This window comes from Vombatus ursinus, unplaced genomic scaffold (assembly GCF_900497805.2).
Source record: "Vombatus ursinus unplaced genomic scaffold, bare-nosed wombat genome assembly UNPS02004088.1, whole genome shotgun sequence".
Taxonomy (NCBI): domain Eukaryota; kingdom Metazoa; phylum Chordata; class Mammalia; order Diprotodontia; family Vombatidae; genus Vombatus; species Vombatus ursinus.
The window spans coordinates 314,052-329,394 of record NW_020943866.1 but is presented as its reverse complement, the minus strand read 5'-3'; the positions used below and the strand labels follow the sequence as shown (position 1 = coordinate 329,394).

The 15,343-nt window shown below is 37.8% G+C and overlaps 1 pseudogene; it reads right to left on the bottom strand.

The window, feature by feature from the left end:
• LOC114053398 overlaps window positions 1-15,133 on the bottom strand; it is a 44,227-nt pseudogene extending 29,094 nt beyond the window's left edge.
• Window positions 15,134-15,343: the final 210 nt, after the last annotated feature.

Genomic DNA, 15,343 nt, shown 5'->3' with positions numbered 1-15,343 from the left:
TTTCAGTTTTCTCCACAGGTCTATCATACCTAACTTTTCTAATGTTCTTTTCACCTCCTTAATTTCTTTCTTGTTTATTTTGTGGTTAGATTTATCAAGTTCAGAGAGGGGAAGGTTGAGGTCCCCCACTAGTATAGTTTTGCTGTCTATTACTTCCTGTAACTCCCTGAACTTCTCCTCTAAGAATTTAGATGCTATACCATTTGGTGCATATATCTTTAGTAATGATATTACTTCATTGTCTATGGTGCCTTTTAGCAGGATGTAGTTTCCTTCCTTTCTCTTTTGATAAGATCTGTTTTTGCTTTTGCTTTGTCTGTGATCAGGATTGCTACCCCTGCTTTTTTTACTTCAGCTGAAGCATAATATATTCTGCTCCAGCCTTTTACCTTTACCCTGTGTGTGTCACTCTTTTTCAAATGTGTTTCCTACAAGCAGCATATTGTAGGATTATGGTTTTTAATCCACTCTGCTATCCGCTTCCTCACACTTATGATTACTATTTGTGTCTTTTTCTCCATCCTCTCCCCCCCATTTATGCTTTTCTTTCTCCTTTCTCCTTTCCCCACCTCACTAGTGTTTTGCTTTTGACCACCGCCTCCCTCAGTCCCTCCTCCCTTCTATTAGCCCTTTCCCTTTTCTTCCCCTTTACCCTTTCTGCTTCTTTCCTCCCTTCTATCCCCGCTCCCTTTTCTTTCCCCTTTTCCCTCCTACTGCCTATACGGCAAGTTAGATTTCTATACCTAACTGATTATGTTATTCCCTTCTTAAGCCACATCTGATGAGAGTAAGGTTCAAACAATGCTCATCCCCCTCCCTTCTTTCCCTCTGTTGTAATAGGTTTTTGTGTCTTTTCCTGTAATGTAATTTACCCTTCTCTGCCTCCTTCTCTCTTAGTACAGTTTCTTAGATCAGACTAATCCACTTACTTGGATCCATTTAACCCACTTGATTAGATTTTTTTTTATCATTACATAAAAGTTAACTTATATTCAACCCCTTTATGTATACTCCTTTCACATGGTGTAATAACAGTACAATTCTCAAAAGTTGCAAGTGTCATCTTCCCTTGTAGGGATGTAAACAGTTTGTCCTTATTAACAACATATTGTATCTTTCTGTCCTATTTACCTTTTGTCTTTCTTGAATCTTGTACTTGAAGATCAAATTTTTTGTTGAGCTCTGATTTTTTTATCAGGAAGGTTTGGAAGTCCCCTATTTCGTTGAATATCCATCTCCTTCCCTGAAAAATCACACTCATTTTTGCTGGGTAGTTGATCCTTGGCTGCAATCCAAGCTCCTTTGCCTTATGGAATATCATATTCCATGCCCTACAGTCTTTTAATGTAGAAGCTGTAAAGTCCTGTGTAATCCTGACTGTGGTTCCATGATATTTAAATTGTTTCTTTCTGACTGCTTGCCGTATGTTCTCTTTGATGTGCTAATTTTGGAATTTGGCTATTATATTCCTTGGCGTTTTCAATTTGGGATCTCTTTCTAGCGGTGAGCGCTGGATTCTTTCTATGGTTATTTTACCTTCTGGTTCTAGGACTTCAGGGCAGTTTTCCTTTATGATTTCCTGAAAGATACTGTCCAGGCTTTTTTTCATCATGATTTTCAAATAGACCAATAATTTTTAAATTGTCTCTCCTGGATCGATTTTCCAAATCAGTTGTTTTACCCATGAGGTATTTTACATTTTCATCTATTTTTTCATTTTTTTGTTTCTGTTTGACTGATTCCTGCTCTCTCACAGAGTCATTAGTTTCCATTTGTCCAATTCTAATTTGTAACAATTTGTTTTCTTCTATTAGTTTTTGTACTTCCTTCTCCAGTTGGCCAATTGTATTTTTTAGGAATTTGTTTTCTTCTGTGTACTTTTTTTCCAATTGGCCCATTGTATTTTTTAAGGACTCCTCAACCTCTCTCATTTGACTTTTAAAATCCTTCTTGAGCTCTTCTAAGAAGGTTTTTTGGGCTTCAGACCAGTTCATATTCCCTTTTGATGCTGCAGATGTGGGTTTGTTGACACTGTTGTCCTCTTCAGAATTTCTGTCTTGATCTTCACTTTTCTCATAATATGAATCTATAGTACGTTTCTTTTTACTTATAGTGTTCCTTTATTCCCTGGCGTTTAAAGAGATTGAGCTCTCCTGTTGTGGAGCAGAGGGCAGTGACCCAAGCTTCTTGTGTTGGGAGCCAGGTCTTGGTCACTGGCTTTGTGTGCTGGGGCCTCTTATGTTGGCAATTGGAGGCTGTAAGGTTCTGGCAGCTTACCTGGTGTTGGACTGGAATCAGCAAGGCAGGAATTCTAGGGCAACTCTAGGTTGCCTGCTTTTCCTTTCCTTTAGCTTTCTTCAGCTCCTTTTAGATGGGTGTTGCAGGATGTTTATCTGCCTGGGGCCCCTTGCAGTGCTGCCTCCCTTGTTTCTGCTAAAGCACTGACAGACTCCTTTGCTGTAGAATGCCAAGGCAACCAGTGGTTTTCTGAGCTGGTTTCCACCAGTTCCCCTGCCCTCACTGAGGCACTCAGAGATCCAGCTGTTGGTATTTGCCTGCTCTACCACCTGGGCTTCAGGATCTCCTCCTGGTTGGCAGTTGGAGGCTGGAGGGTTCTGGCAGCTTACCTGGTGTTGGGCTGGATTCAGCAAGGCTGGAACTCTCTGGTAACTCTAGGTTGCTTTCTTTAGCTCCTTTCAGATGAATGCTACACGGTGTTTATCTGCCTGGGGCCCTTTGTAGTGCTGCTTCCCTTATTTTTGCTGAGGCACAAGGAGACCCCTTTGCTGTAGAATGCTGAGGCACCAGGTTCGCCTCCTGGTGTGCTAAAGTGGGGCTTTCTGGTAGCTGGCTGGGGTGTCTCCCATTCCATACTGCTCCCCTTTCCCCAGGGTAAGAGGGGCCTTTCCCGTTAATCCCTCAAGCTACCTGGGCTACTGCACTGCTGCTCCCCAGTCTTTCTTCTGGTTCAGCTGTTCCAGGGTTTTTCCTGGGGTGATATTTTCTGGGTTTTTAGAGATTGATAGGGGAAGGTGAGAGCGACTACCTTTTTACTCTGCCATCTTAGCTCCCAGAAGCAGAAGTCCACAGAACCCAAAGTTTTAAAAACAAATGTTAAAAAACTGTTTTCACATGCCACTGGGAAATAATATATACAGGCAATGAGATATAGAAATCTATCTTGCCCTACAGGAAAATAGAAGGGGAAGGGGATAAGAGAAGTGGGGAGGGGGAGATAGAAGGGTAGGCTGATTAGAGGAAAGGGTATTTAGAATGCACACTGTCTTGGGGTTGGGGAGGGACGAGATGGGGAGAAAATGTGGAATTCAAAATCGTCTGGAAGTGAATGTTGAAAACTAAAAACAAATAAATTAATGAATCTTTAAAAAAAATGAGCTGGAGAAGGAAAGGGCAAACCACTCTGGTGTCTTTGCCAAGAAAACCCCAAATGGGGTCATAGAGAGTCAGACACAACTGAAAAATGACTCAAAAATAACAAAAAAAAATGTCCTGGCAGCTTTGCTAAGCACTAGATTTCTACTTTCTTGGAATAGCCTTTGAGAATCCAGGGCTACTTCCATTTCATAATGAGTCAAGGACTTTATAGGAATATAGGGGAAAAAGCATAAAATTAGTATTTGTAAGTACTTGAGTACTTAAAATGATCATTTCTGGATACGTGGCAACATAAAAACATTTAGGAACCTGATGGTGAATTCACTTGTCTTGTCCTGCTGACCTCCCCATCTTCCTTTAAGTCCCAGGTAAAATACTTTCTTCTACAGGAAGTCTTTCCCAATCTCTCTTAATTCTGGTGACATCCTTCCATTAATTATTTCTTCTTTATACTGTGTATACTTTGCATATATTTGTTTGTTGTCTCCCCATTAGACTGTAAACTCCTTGAGGGCAGGAGCTGTCTTTTGCCTCTTTTTGTATCCCCCACCCTTAGCACTGTGCTTAGCACGGAGTGGGTGCTTAATAAATGTTTATTGACTAACCAAAGATGTTGCTGTTGTTCTGTCATGTCCGCTCATGGACCATAGCATGCCAATTTCTGTCCATGGAGTTTTCTTGGCAAAGATATTGGCAAAGATATGAAGTTTACCATTTCCTTCTCCAACGGATTAAAGCAAACAGAAGTTAAGTGACTTGCCCAGGGTTCTTTCTGACTCCATGCCCAATGCTCTTATTGAGCCACCTAGCCGCCTGTGTAAAGATATATACCCAGATAAATAAAATGAGAGCTGTAACTAGGAAGGAGCAAATAGGAATCTCTTCCAGGGTGTTGACATTTAGGGGAAAGGCTTTCATCTCAGTGCCACCATAGTCCTTGTACCTCTCTTCATGGACTTCTGTTGGCCCAGGCTGCCATATGATGTAGATCCCATGACCCCCTCTCACAATTCCCACTCTCTGCCAGCCTTAGAGAGAATGGGGGTTGGACACCCCCCAACACACATACCACTATCTTCCATGCTTCTATGATCCCCCAACTGCTTTTGTCCTAGGTGAAAAAATTTCTAGTTATAGCTCTATACAGAATTTGGTGTTGTTGTTCAGTTATTTTGCAGTCATGTTCAACTCTTTGAAAACAAAAATAAAAAATAGAAAATCAAAGATCAATTGAAAGAATCCACAGATGTCCTCCAGAAAAGGAAAACTTCAAGATGCAAACTCCAAGACATTTAGTGGTTAAATTGATGATTCAATTAAAAAAAAAAAGTTCTTCAAGCAATCAGGAGAAATACTTTTAAATACAAAGGAAAGGAAATTTGAAAAATACAAGAATCTTCTGCAACTACCTCACAACACAGGAGGGAATGGAATAAAAAATAATTGTGCTCAAGATGGATTACAAAATGACTTATACTGCAAATAAAAAAAAATGGACATCGTATAATAAGGAGGCATATGAAATACTTTCAGGGGAAAAAACAGACCTGAAGAGATTATTTGCTTCTTAACCTAGACAACAGAAATGCGGGGGGGGGGGGGGTAAACAAAAGTAAAAGGCAAGGACAGCAGCACAATACAGTGGCAACAGTAAGATCAGTAAGAGACTTGTTTCTAAATGTACACAAAGCGAAAGAGGTGAAGGGAGAAGTCAAGTGGAAACAAAAGTGAAGAAGAGAATATGGAACACTATATTTGCTTTTTGGAGGGATTACATTACAAAGTAAGAGGATGGCTAAAAGGAGGGGGGAAGGGAATGTGTCACCAGGGGGAAAGAAGGAAGTGTGTCATGCACAGAAATCAAATCAAGGGCTAGCAGTGAGGTGAAAATGACTCCTGTGGTCTTAGGGAGAGATTAATTTATAAAGGAGTCAGAGAAGAGGAAAAAAGACAGATTGAAAGGAGAAAAGGGAAAGTAGGAGGCCTTACGCTGGTTAACAGAGAGAGTTCCATTGATTAAGCTTCCTACCTGTGATTAGAGATGTGCTGAGAAGGAAAATGGGAACCCTGTATCGGATGTTGTCCTGCGGGTTTTGATATTTGAAAAGACTACATGTTCTATCTAAAAGAATTTTTGGCATCTTCTGTATGGGACAGCCAAATCATTTACAAGTTTCTCAACCTCACATGGATATTTTACAAAAACAACTAAGTACTGGGGTGAAGAGATATTGTAAACAAATGCAAAGAGGAACAAATGCCCTACCCATCCTTTGTGAACCCATAAGGCAAAAAAAATAGTCACTGGTTCAGGGATTACAAAAAAAATGGGAGCCAAAGGGAGATTTAATAATGAAACCCTTAAATAACGATATAAAAAAAAAACCATAGAAACAATTGATAATCATATGAAAGAAAATGATGATGATGAAATGATATACCAAAATGTCTGAGATACTGCTAAAGCAGTCCTGAGGGGGAAAACCATATCTCTACGAACATCCATTAATAAAATAAAAAGAGAGAAGATTAAAGAATTGAATACGCATTTAACATATTAAAAATATAACAAATAAACAAACCTAAAATCATCACAAAGGGAGATGTTGAAAATTAGAGAAATAGATACATTGGGGGAAAATCACAGAAATAATAAATGAAACTAAAAGTTGTTTCTTTGAAAAATCTTACAAAATTGATAAAGCATTAACTAACCCAATTTTTAAAAAGATAGCAGTAGACCAAGTCAAAAAAATGACAAATGAGCAAGCTGAAATCACAGCAAAACTAGAATAAAAAGAATAATGACATTCTATTATAAACAGTTCTATGGTAATTCAACTGAGAACACAGAAAAAAAAAAGAATAAATTCAAAACCATAAAATAGTCAAACTGTCAAAAGACTAGACAGATCTTAAATAACTAAATTTCAGAAAACATAATAGATCTATCTATAAATTAACTACTCAAGAAAAAAAAATAACTCCAGGTCCTGAAAGATGCATAGGAGAATCCTTATATTATATAAAGCTTATAAAGAACAATTAGTACCAATACTTCAGAAATCATTCTCCAGAACTGAGAAAGAATGTCTTACCGAAATCCTTTTGTAAGACAAATATTGTCCTAATGCCAAAACTGTGGAAAGATAAAACAGAGAAAGACCTAGACTAACATCATTAGTGATAATGGACTCAAAAGTTTTAAACTATATTCTGTCGAACAGACTACAGCAATTTACCCAAGATATCATTTGTTATAACTCTGGGATTTACATCAGGGAAGCAAAGATAGTTGAATATTAAAAATGTAATTAATCATATTAAAAACTATAACACCCAAAATCTTATGATTATTTCAATGAATGAAGCAAAAACTCTTCGACAAATTGCAGTACTCTTTGGTGCTAAAACCCCTACAATATATAAGCAAAGCAGGACATTTTTAAATATCATAAAAGGCATCCAAAACTAAAAGCAAGTATCATATGCCACACATAAAAAACTTTCTCAAGAAATTCAGTTGCAAAATAAGAATGCCCACTCTTTCCCCTATAATTTGAAAGAATTCAATGCCAGCAACAGTAATAAGATGAGAGAAAGAAATCAAAGGCATAAAGATAGGGAAAGAGAAGGTCAAATATTCCCAATGTGCTGATAATATGATAATATACTCAGAAAATCTTAGGAAACCAAAAAACATACCAAATGAGACAGGAAAGTTGAAGGTTCTAAAATTGACTCTCAAAAATATTTTTTGCAAATAATAATAAAAATGACCAAAAAGTTATAATAGAAAAAGAAATACCCTTTTAAATAACTACAGTATTCATAAAATATCTAGAGATCTATCTATCAGAGCAAAAAGAAAATTGTATAGATTCAGTTACAAGGGATTCCTAAAAGAATTAAAGAAAAACTAAAATAGAGTAATATTCAATACTCATTACTAGGACATTCTAATATAATAAAAATTAAAATATTACCAAAGCTAATTTAAAGTTTTTTATGCTATATCAATCAATTTAGCAAGAGAATAATTAATGAACTAGACAAATATATCAAAAATCATTTAGAAAACCAAAAGATCTGAAACATCCAATGAAATGATGAAAAGATATATGGATGAAGGTGAAATTGTACTTAAAAGGCTTCAAACTATATTTTACTCTAGCAATCATCAAAACCATCTGGTAATGATTTTTTTTTAAAGTAAAGAAATAAATCTATGGAACAGACTGTACAAGAAAGAATCAGAAACAGTGGAGTTCAATGAATCAGTGCTTGATAAATTGGAAAAAATAGATTAACTAGGAATTAGAAAACCAATACATTCAAAATGGAAACATGATTTTTATATTAATGATCATAGTATAAAAAAGGTTAGCAGAGAAACAGATCATATATCTATGAGTAAGAGATGAATTCTTAACCAAACAAGAAAGAGACTATTATAACAAATAAAATAGAAAACTTTAGTTACATGAAACTGAAAAGCCTTTTGCACAGATAAAATTAATGCCCCTTGGATGAGAAGAGAGGTGACTAAATGTTTAATAAACCTTTGTATCAAATTTTGTATCAAATTAATAAGGATTTGAAATATAACACATATAAGCAATCTAAAGATATGTGTGTGTGTGTGTGTGTGTGTGTGTGTGTGTGCGTGTATTCTTAATAGCCATTCCACAATAGATAAGTGGTCAAAAATACGAGCAAATAATTCTCAACAGAATAATTTCTTAGCGTTCACAATGGCATGCAAGAATGCTCTAAATCATTAATAATAAGAATTGTACACCAAAAATATTTAAGGATTTGCCTCATACTCTCCAAATTAGCAAATATGACCAAAAATGACAACACTCAATGAGAGGTTGTGGAATGATGGGACACAATAATACATTCTTGGTGGAGCAAAGAGATGGCATACCTATTTTGAAAAGTAATTTGGAATAACGCAAAATAAGTGATTAAAATATCCATACTGTTTGAACTAGAGTCTCAATTATTGGGTATATATATACTTGGGCACACCAAAAAAAAATCTCTACATACACTAAAATATAGTACTTTTTCCTGATAGCAAAGAATTGGAAACAAAGTCAATGTTCATTGATTGGGAAATGCTTAAACAAATTGTGGTACTTAAGTATAATGGACTGTAATTGTGCTATAAGAAATTATGTATGTGACAAACAGAAAGAAGCAGGGAAAGATCTATATGAATTGATGTAGAGTGAAGTAAGCAGAGCCAAGAAAACAATGTAAACAATAACTTCAACAATGTAAAAAGAACAGTCACACAGGAAAACTAAAAGTGAATATTACAGAAGTATAAATATCAAGAATAACTCCAATTAAGACATGTAAGAGGACATCCCTGATACATCTATTTATGAAGGTATGATATCCACAACTATTACACATTGCCCAAATATTTAGATTTTTCCAATGTATAAATTAGTTGTGCTGATTTTTTTTCTTCATCATTTTTTTTTATCTTAAAGAAAAACTATTTGCTATAGGAAATGGATATATGGGTGGAGATGGGGATGGATACTGGGAATAACTATGATGATGTGAAAAACATAAGACATCAATACTTACTTTAAAATATTTCAAAATCCATCCCCAGACTCTGTTTCCCTCTATGAGCTCTTAAGATGTCAGAGTTCTACTGGGTTTGGGGAGAGATATGTATCTTCATATGTATTCAAATGGAAAGTGTTTTTTCTTGTTTAGATCCTCATAATTTCTCGTTACTATTTACCTTTATATTCTTCTCTGTACTTCAGTGTTTATATCTCCAAGTTTCTATACAGCTCTGCCCTTTGCATCAGCAATTCTTGGAAATCCTCTATTTCATTAATAATCCATTTTCCTCCTTGTCACATTAAATTTGTGATTAAGGGAAACTGAGGCACAAAAGTCTGGGCATAATATTTTTATTGGTAAACCTAGCAAGTACCAATGATAGAGGTCAATGATCTCTCAGAGATCAAAGACACACCTTTACAATTAGATTATAAGTTCATTACATAATGTCAACTGAGGCCAATCAAATTAAGACTGTGATTGTTCCATAATTATGCTAATTTACAAAGTGATCTTCCAGCCCTCTTCCAGGGACAAAGAGTTAGTTAACATCCTTAAAAGTCCCCAACTCCCACTACCCTGTACTACAGAAAACCAATGCTAGGAAAAATATCCCATGACCAGGTTGAATCATCCTTCATTCATCCTCATCTCCTTAAAGTGGCAGGTTAGCTCAAAGTGACATGCATAGTCTCCTATCAAGTACTATACTACCAAGGCCTATACAAATAGTTCTAATTCTAAGCCTTTAGAAATCAGTTACAATGATTATTGCTATGAATAATAAAACTCTTAACTACTAATCAATCATCACTTTCATACTCTATATGCAGTTTTGCTGGGTAAGTTATTCTTGGGTTTAAGGCCTTTTTTGCCTTTTAGGATATGATTCTCCATATTCCCCACTCTTTTATTGTAGTGGCAGTTAAATTTGGTATAATGTTGATTGGCTCCTTGGCATTTCATTTCTTTCTTTCTGGTTGCTTGTAGTATTTTTTATTTGACTGGGAAGCTCTGAAAGTAGGTGAAAATGTTCCTGGGATTTGGATTTTGTGGTTTCTTTCAGAATGTGATTGGTGGATTCTTTTCATTTTTGTTTTGCATCCTAATTCTAAGATATCTGCTCAGATATAAGATGTCTTGAAATATAATATCTGGGGGCAGCTAAGTGGCGCACTGGATAGTGCACCGGCCCTGAAGTCAGGACGACCTGAGTTCAAATCCAGCCTCAGACCAAACACTTGACACTTACTAGCTGTGTGACCCTGGGCAAGTCACTTAACTCCAATTGCCTAAAAAAAAAATTAATTAAAAGAAATAAAATATCTGACTCTATTTTTGGTCATAGTTTTTAGATAATCCATTTGTTCTTATATTATCTCTCATTGATCTGTTTTCCAAGTCAGTTGCTTTCGCTATGAGATTCCTTACATTTTGATCTATTTATTTTTCCATTTTTTGCTTTTGTTTTAATATATTTTGTTATCTCATAGAACCATTACCTTCTTATTTAGATCATGCTAATTTTTACTGAGAGAAGCTAGGTGGTGTCATGTATAGGCTACTAGTTACATGACACTGGACAAGTCACTTAACTCTGTTTTCGTTAGTTTCCTCATACGTAAAATGAGCTGGACAAGAATATGGCAAACCACTCCAGTCTCTTTGCAAAGAAAACCCCAAAAGGGGTCACAAAGAGTCAGAAATGACTCAAAAATAACTAAATAAGAACAGAAATCTAGCTGAATTTCTGCCCAAACTGTGTTTTTTTTCAAGGATTTGTATATAGAGGTTCGGAAGTCATTCATTTATTTTGAGTTTGTTGCTTGAGCATTTCTGTCATTCTAATAGATCTTTATTTACGATTCTTTTTTGTTTGCTCATTCTTGAAGCCCTTCTTACAGATTTTAAGCTTTTTATCAGGGCTTGCTTTTCTAGACTTGTGGAAAGAATGTCTGGGGCATGTTTGCATCCTATTGGGGCCTGCTGTTGCTTTCTGGAGTATTGAGTGGTGTGTTATTCCAGGATATCATGGAATGCTCCTGTAAACTTTGCTTTTTCTCAAATGGCTGTCTGATCTGGGTAATACTGAGTCATACACTGCTGGTCTGAGCTCAATTTCATATTCAATTTTCAAGCAAAATTCCTATGTCTGACCAAGTTTCTGTGAAATAATTCACTTTATCTATTAGATAAACAGAACAACAGTATTCCAGTACATTCATATGCCCTATATTGTTTAGCCATTCCACAAATGATGGATACCCAATTCATTGCCGATACATAGAAATCTTTTTGCATATGTGGATCTCTTTCCTCTTTCTTTGATTATCTTTAGACTATACAGAAAACTGTTTTGTAGTCATTTTCTTCCCAAGTACAGGATTTAGACAGGTATCACAAGGGAGTTTTGATGGCTTTTGCCGAGTGAAGCCACCCTGTCTTCTAGTGGCTAAAAAGATACGCATCCAAAGAAAAAGTAGGACCAACAACCAGAGGAATGCAAGCCTATCCAAGACGAGTCAATGAATCAACAAGGATTTATTGCACCAAGCATGGCCTAAGCACCATTCTAGCCTTTGGGGATATAAATGTAATGAAGGAAACAATTCTTAATCACAAAATCCAATACATATTACTTAAATGTCTTAAGGAGTTGATATGTCTGACTTACATCTTTAACAAGTCATTACAACAAGTATGTCATTGGTCGCAGACAGAGGCTGCCATGGCAAGTGGGGATGACTCAGTGCAGCCCATCCCTACAAGATTCCATAAGGCAGAGCCCATGGACTCCTCTAACACTGGAAGAATCCTATCTATTCTTTGGCCTGGTGTGTTTATTCCCATAGCCTGGTTATGAGAAGAGCCAACTGATGAACTATTAATTTCCTGAGAAACTCAATACTTTGATACTACACGGATGTTGACACAGGAAACTGTGAAACTTGTCCATAAAGCTTATATATGATGTGGGCAGAGTGGGTAACTTTTTATAAAGAATGATTTGACAGATAGAGAAAATGTCTACTCCCTCATGCAAATTCTCTCCACCACTAACCTTTGAATTTCACTCTTTCACAGTGATAAAGTAGGGGAAAGGCCTCTGGTTTTAGGGTAGAGAAAGCAGGCCTAGCTCCATGCCCAGTTCCTCCCTTGGTTCTACCTTCGTTTTTTTGTTTGGGCTTAATCAGCATCTGTCACATATTGCAGGGTTGAGAAGAATGTGGGAGGTAACAAGAGCAGAGTTCCTATAAATTTGAGGGTTACTAAAACCCAGGGCTGACCCCCAGCAGAAGGCAGTATACTTTTAGTACCATTTTATTCCTCTACCTTCCTTCTAAACTAACTGGGTACAACACATATTTGTTGCTTATTGAAGGGGGGAGGAGAGAAGGCATGCTTGCAAAGCCTTATTAGCTTCAGGAAGGAATTCAAAGGTCAATTTGAGCATCCCTCCTTGGAATGTGGAGGAAAATGGGGGAGGGGACTGAAGGAGTCCATTACTGTGCTCCTCCTGTGACACTTCATCTGGATTCGGCCCTGCCTGGGTTTCTTCTTTTCATTCAAAAGGAGGACAGTCTCTAGAGCAGGAAAATATTTCAATATGGGCTCTAGGCTGGAGCCCCTCCCTTCAGACTGTGAGTCTCTGCTGAGGAATTATTCAGTGTCTATGAAGGCAGCATCACCTGATCCTAATCACCAGTGGCCATGGAGACTGGTCTGTTTCCAAGGAAACAGCAAATCCTGAGTTACTGGCTCTCATGCTAGATAGATCCTTGTGAGGCTCCTATTTTTAACCCCTCAGGCCAGATGAGTCATAGGGGTCTAAACTGCAAAATTTGAGTGAGGGTTTTTTTTTCTTTTTTTTACCAACTCTATCATTGTATTAGATAAAATTTTCTGAATGGTAACTAAGTCTGATGAACTAAATGACACTGATCATCATAGGGGAAACACAAACTGTTGAGGCTTCATCAGTTCTGATGCATCTCACACACACACACACACACACACACACACACACACACACACACACACACACACAAGCCTACCTCTAAATCTTGAGACAAGATGTAGCAGGTGCCCTCTGGGGGCTTGACCTTCCAGTGTAAGTGGGGATTGGGGACTCCAAGCCAATATTGCACATGGATTATGTCAGTTTATTCTCACAGATTCCCTAGAGAGGTTATGATTCCTATTTTATAAGTGAGGAAACTGAGGTTCTGATAGCTAGGGAACATATCCCAGTCACAAATCTATTAAGCGTTAGCGAAGGGATTAGAACCCATGTTCCTTCTAACACCAAGTACACACCAACCCCTATCTCCAGTACATCATGTGTGTGGGTTCATTTTCCATTTTATAAAATTTATTACCCTCCCCAACAGACTGTCATTTATAATGGACAAAAACAGAAAAATTGACCCACACCATGACCACACATGGATTATATATAATATTCTGCATGTCTAAACTTCCACCTCTGTAAAAAAGAGGAAAATTATAATGTCTCTGAAGAAACATTAGATATTGTTACAATGCATTGTGGGTACCACCTATAACTACGTAACTCCATTAATATCATAATTGCTTTAGAAGTTAATGTGCCCAAAGATTATCTGCCCTTGGTGGGCATCCTTCAGGCTGCACTTAGCCAGGCTGAGCAGAGAATCTTGCCATTATAGCTGTAAAGGACAACAAAGGCCATCTAGTCCATTCTACTCATTCTACAGCTGAGGAAACTGAGACTTAGGGAGAGAAAGTGATTGACCCAAAGTCACATAGGTACAAAGCATAAGAAGCAGGATTTGAACACAGGTCTAGAGACAGCACTGCTACCAGTGTTCTTTTCAGTGAACAACTGGGCCTCAAAGGGTAGCCTTACCTTCTATCATTCTTTCCCTGGGCACAACAATATTTGGCTTCTGTCTAGGTCCACACAAGAATAAGATAAAGGAACTTTATATTGCATGAGAACAATCAAGCTCACAACAAAGCAAATATAAGATTGGTTTTATTTCACCTGATGAAAAATATAAATCACTGAGGAGTAGTGCTGGGGCTCATTATTTGGTGTATTGTAGCCATTTAATAAATTCTTGTAGGGATGACTGAGCCTATAAAGAGTGAAGACAAATCACTGTCTTTGTCCAATGTTCTACTCCTCCCCAAGGATCATGCTAGAGGTAGAAGACTTCCAAAGTCAATATAGGGGGAGAATGTCTCACAGACTTGGAGTTGGGGCATATGTGTGCCGGTTGGCCAGGAGGAGTACGTTTTTGTACTATCACAGCAGTACTTATGTACTCCTAAAATCAATTAAGTCAGGTAGGCAAATTATTTCAGTTGTTAACTATGGAAGAAGCATAGTGTGTTGGGGGGAACACGAGTCATGACCAACCCCTCCCCCACAGAACCTCAGGGCGACCCCTAAAATCCTGAAGGGAAATGCAAAAGAAGCCCTCTGGGGATCTGAGCTTCCAGGGTTAATGTGGATTGGCAGGGCAGCTCCAAGCCTGGGCTACACATGCAGGATCTCATTTGTTTCTCCCACCCTCCCAGGGTGGTATTATTATTCTTGTTTTACAAAGGAAAGTGAGGCCCCAAGAGTTCTGGTGTCCAAGGCTCCATGCCTCAAGATAGGCAGCAAGACTATTAAAATCTAGCCACTGCTCAAGATTCTTATAATCTAGCCAATAGCTTATTAATGTTAAGACACCTTAAGAGTCTGCCCAATATGACAGATGTTCTAATAAACCTTGTCTTTGGCTGAAAGAAGGCCTGGGTCGAATTCTTTCAGGCAGGACCCATGTGTTGTGATTTTGGGGTCCCAGCACCGCTAAACCTCAACATTGTGGTGGCCCGTATGGGGAAACTGACTGACCCCAAGTTCTTCTCCAGCATAGACTGGAAGGTATGTAAGCCTTCCCCCACCCCCATCTCCTTTCTTGCTTTGCAATTGGGGTCACTCTCCAAGTACCAAGGCTTGGAGGTGCTTTTCGGGCAGTTACCAGGCTGTCTCACACTCGGCCTGATACTCTCCGGCTCTTGTTCCACTGGGTCGGTTCGAGGCCATGGATCTGAGTACTCCTTCCACAGCATAGAGGACAAGGACAGACACCCTATCCAGAAGCATATGTCTAGTTCTGTCAATTCTCTTGGCACTAGGGAATTAAGGAAAACTGCAGTTGCTTATTGGTTCCCTGAGGTTTACTCACTCCCCTCTACACTCCTGAATTCTCCTTCATGGAGGTTACAGGGGAAAGTTAGAACAGCTAAAAGTATCTTGGCAGATTTTGGAGGTTTTGTGATTGATCATTAAGGAGTTTTGAAACTCCTCCTTACA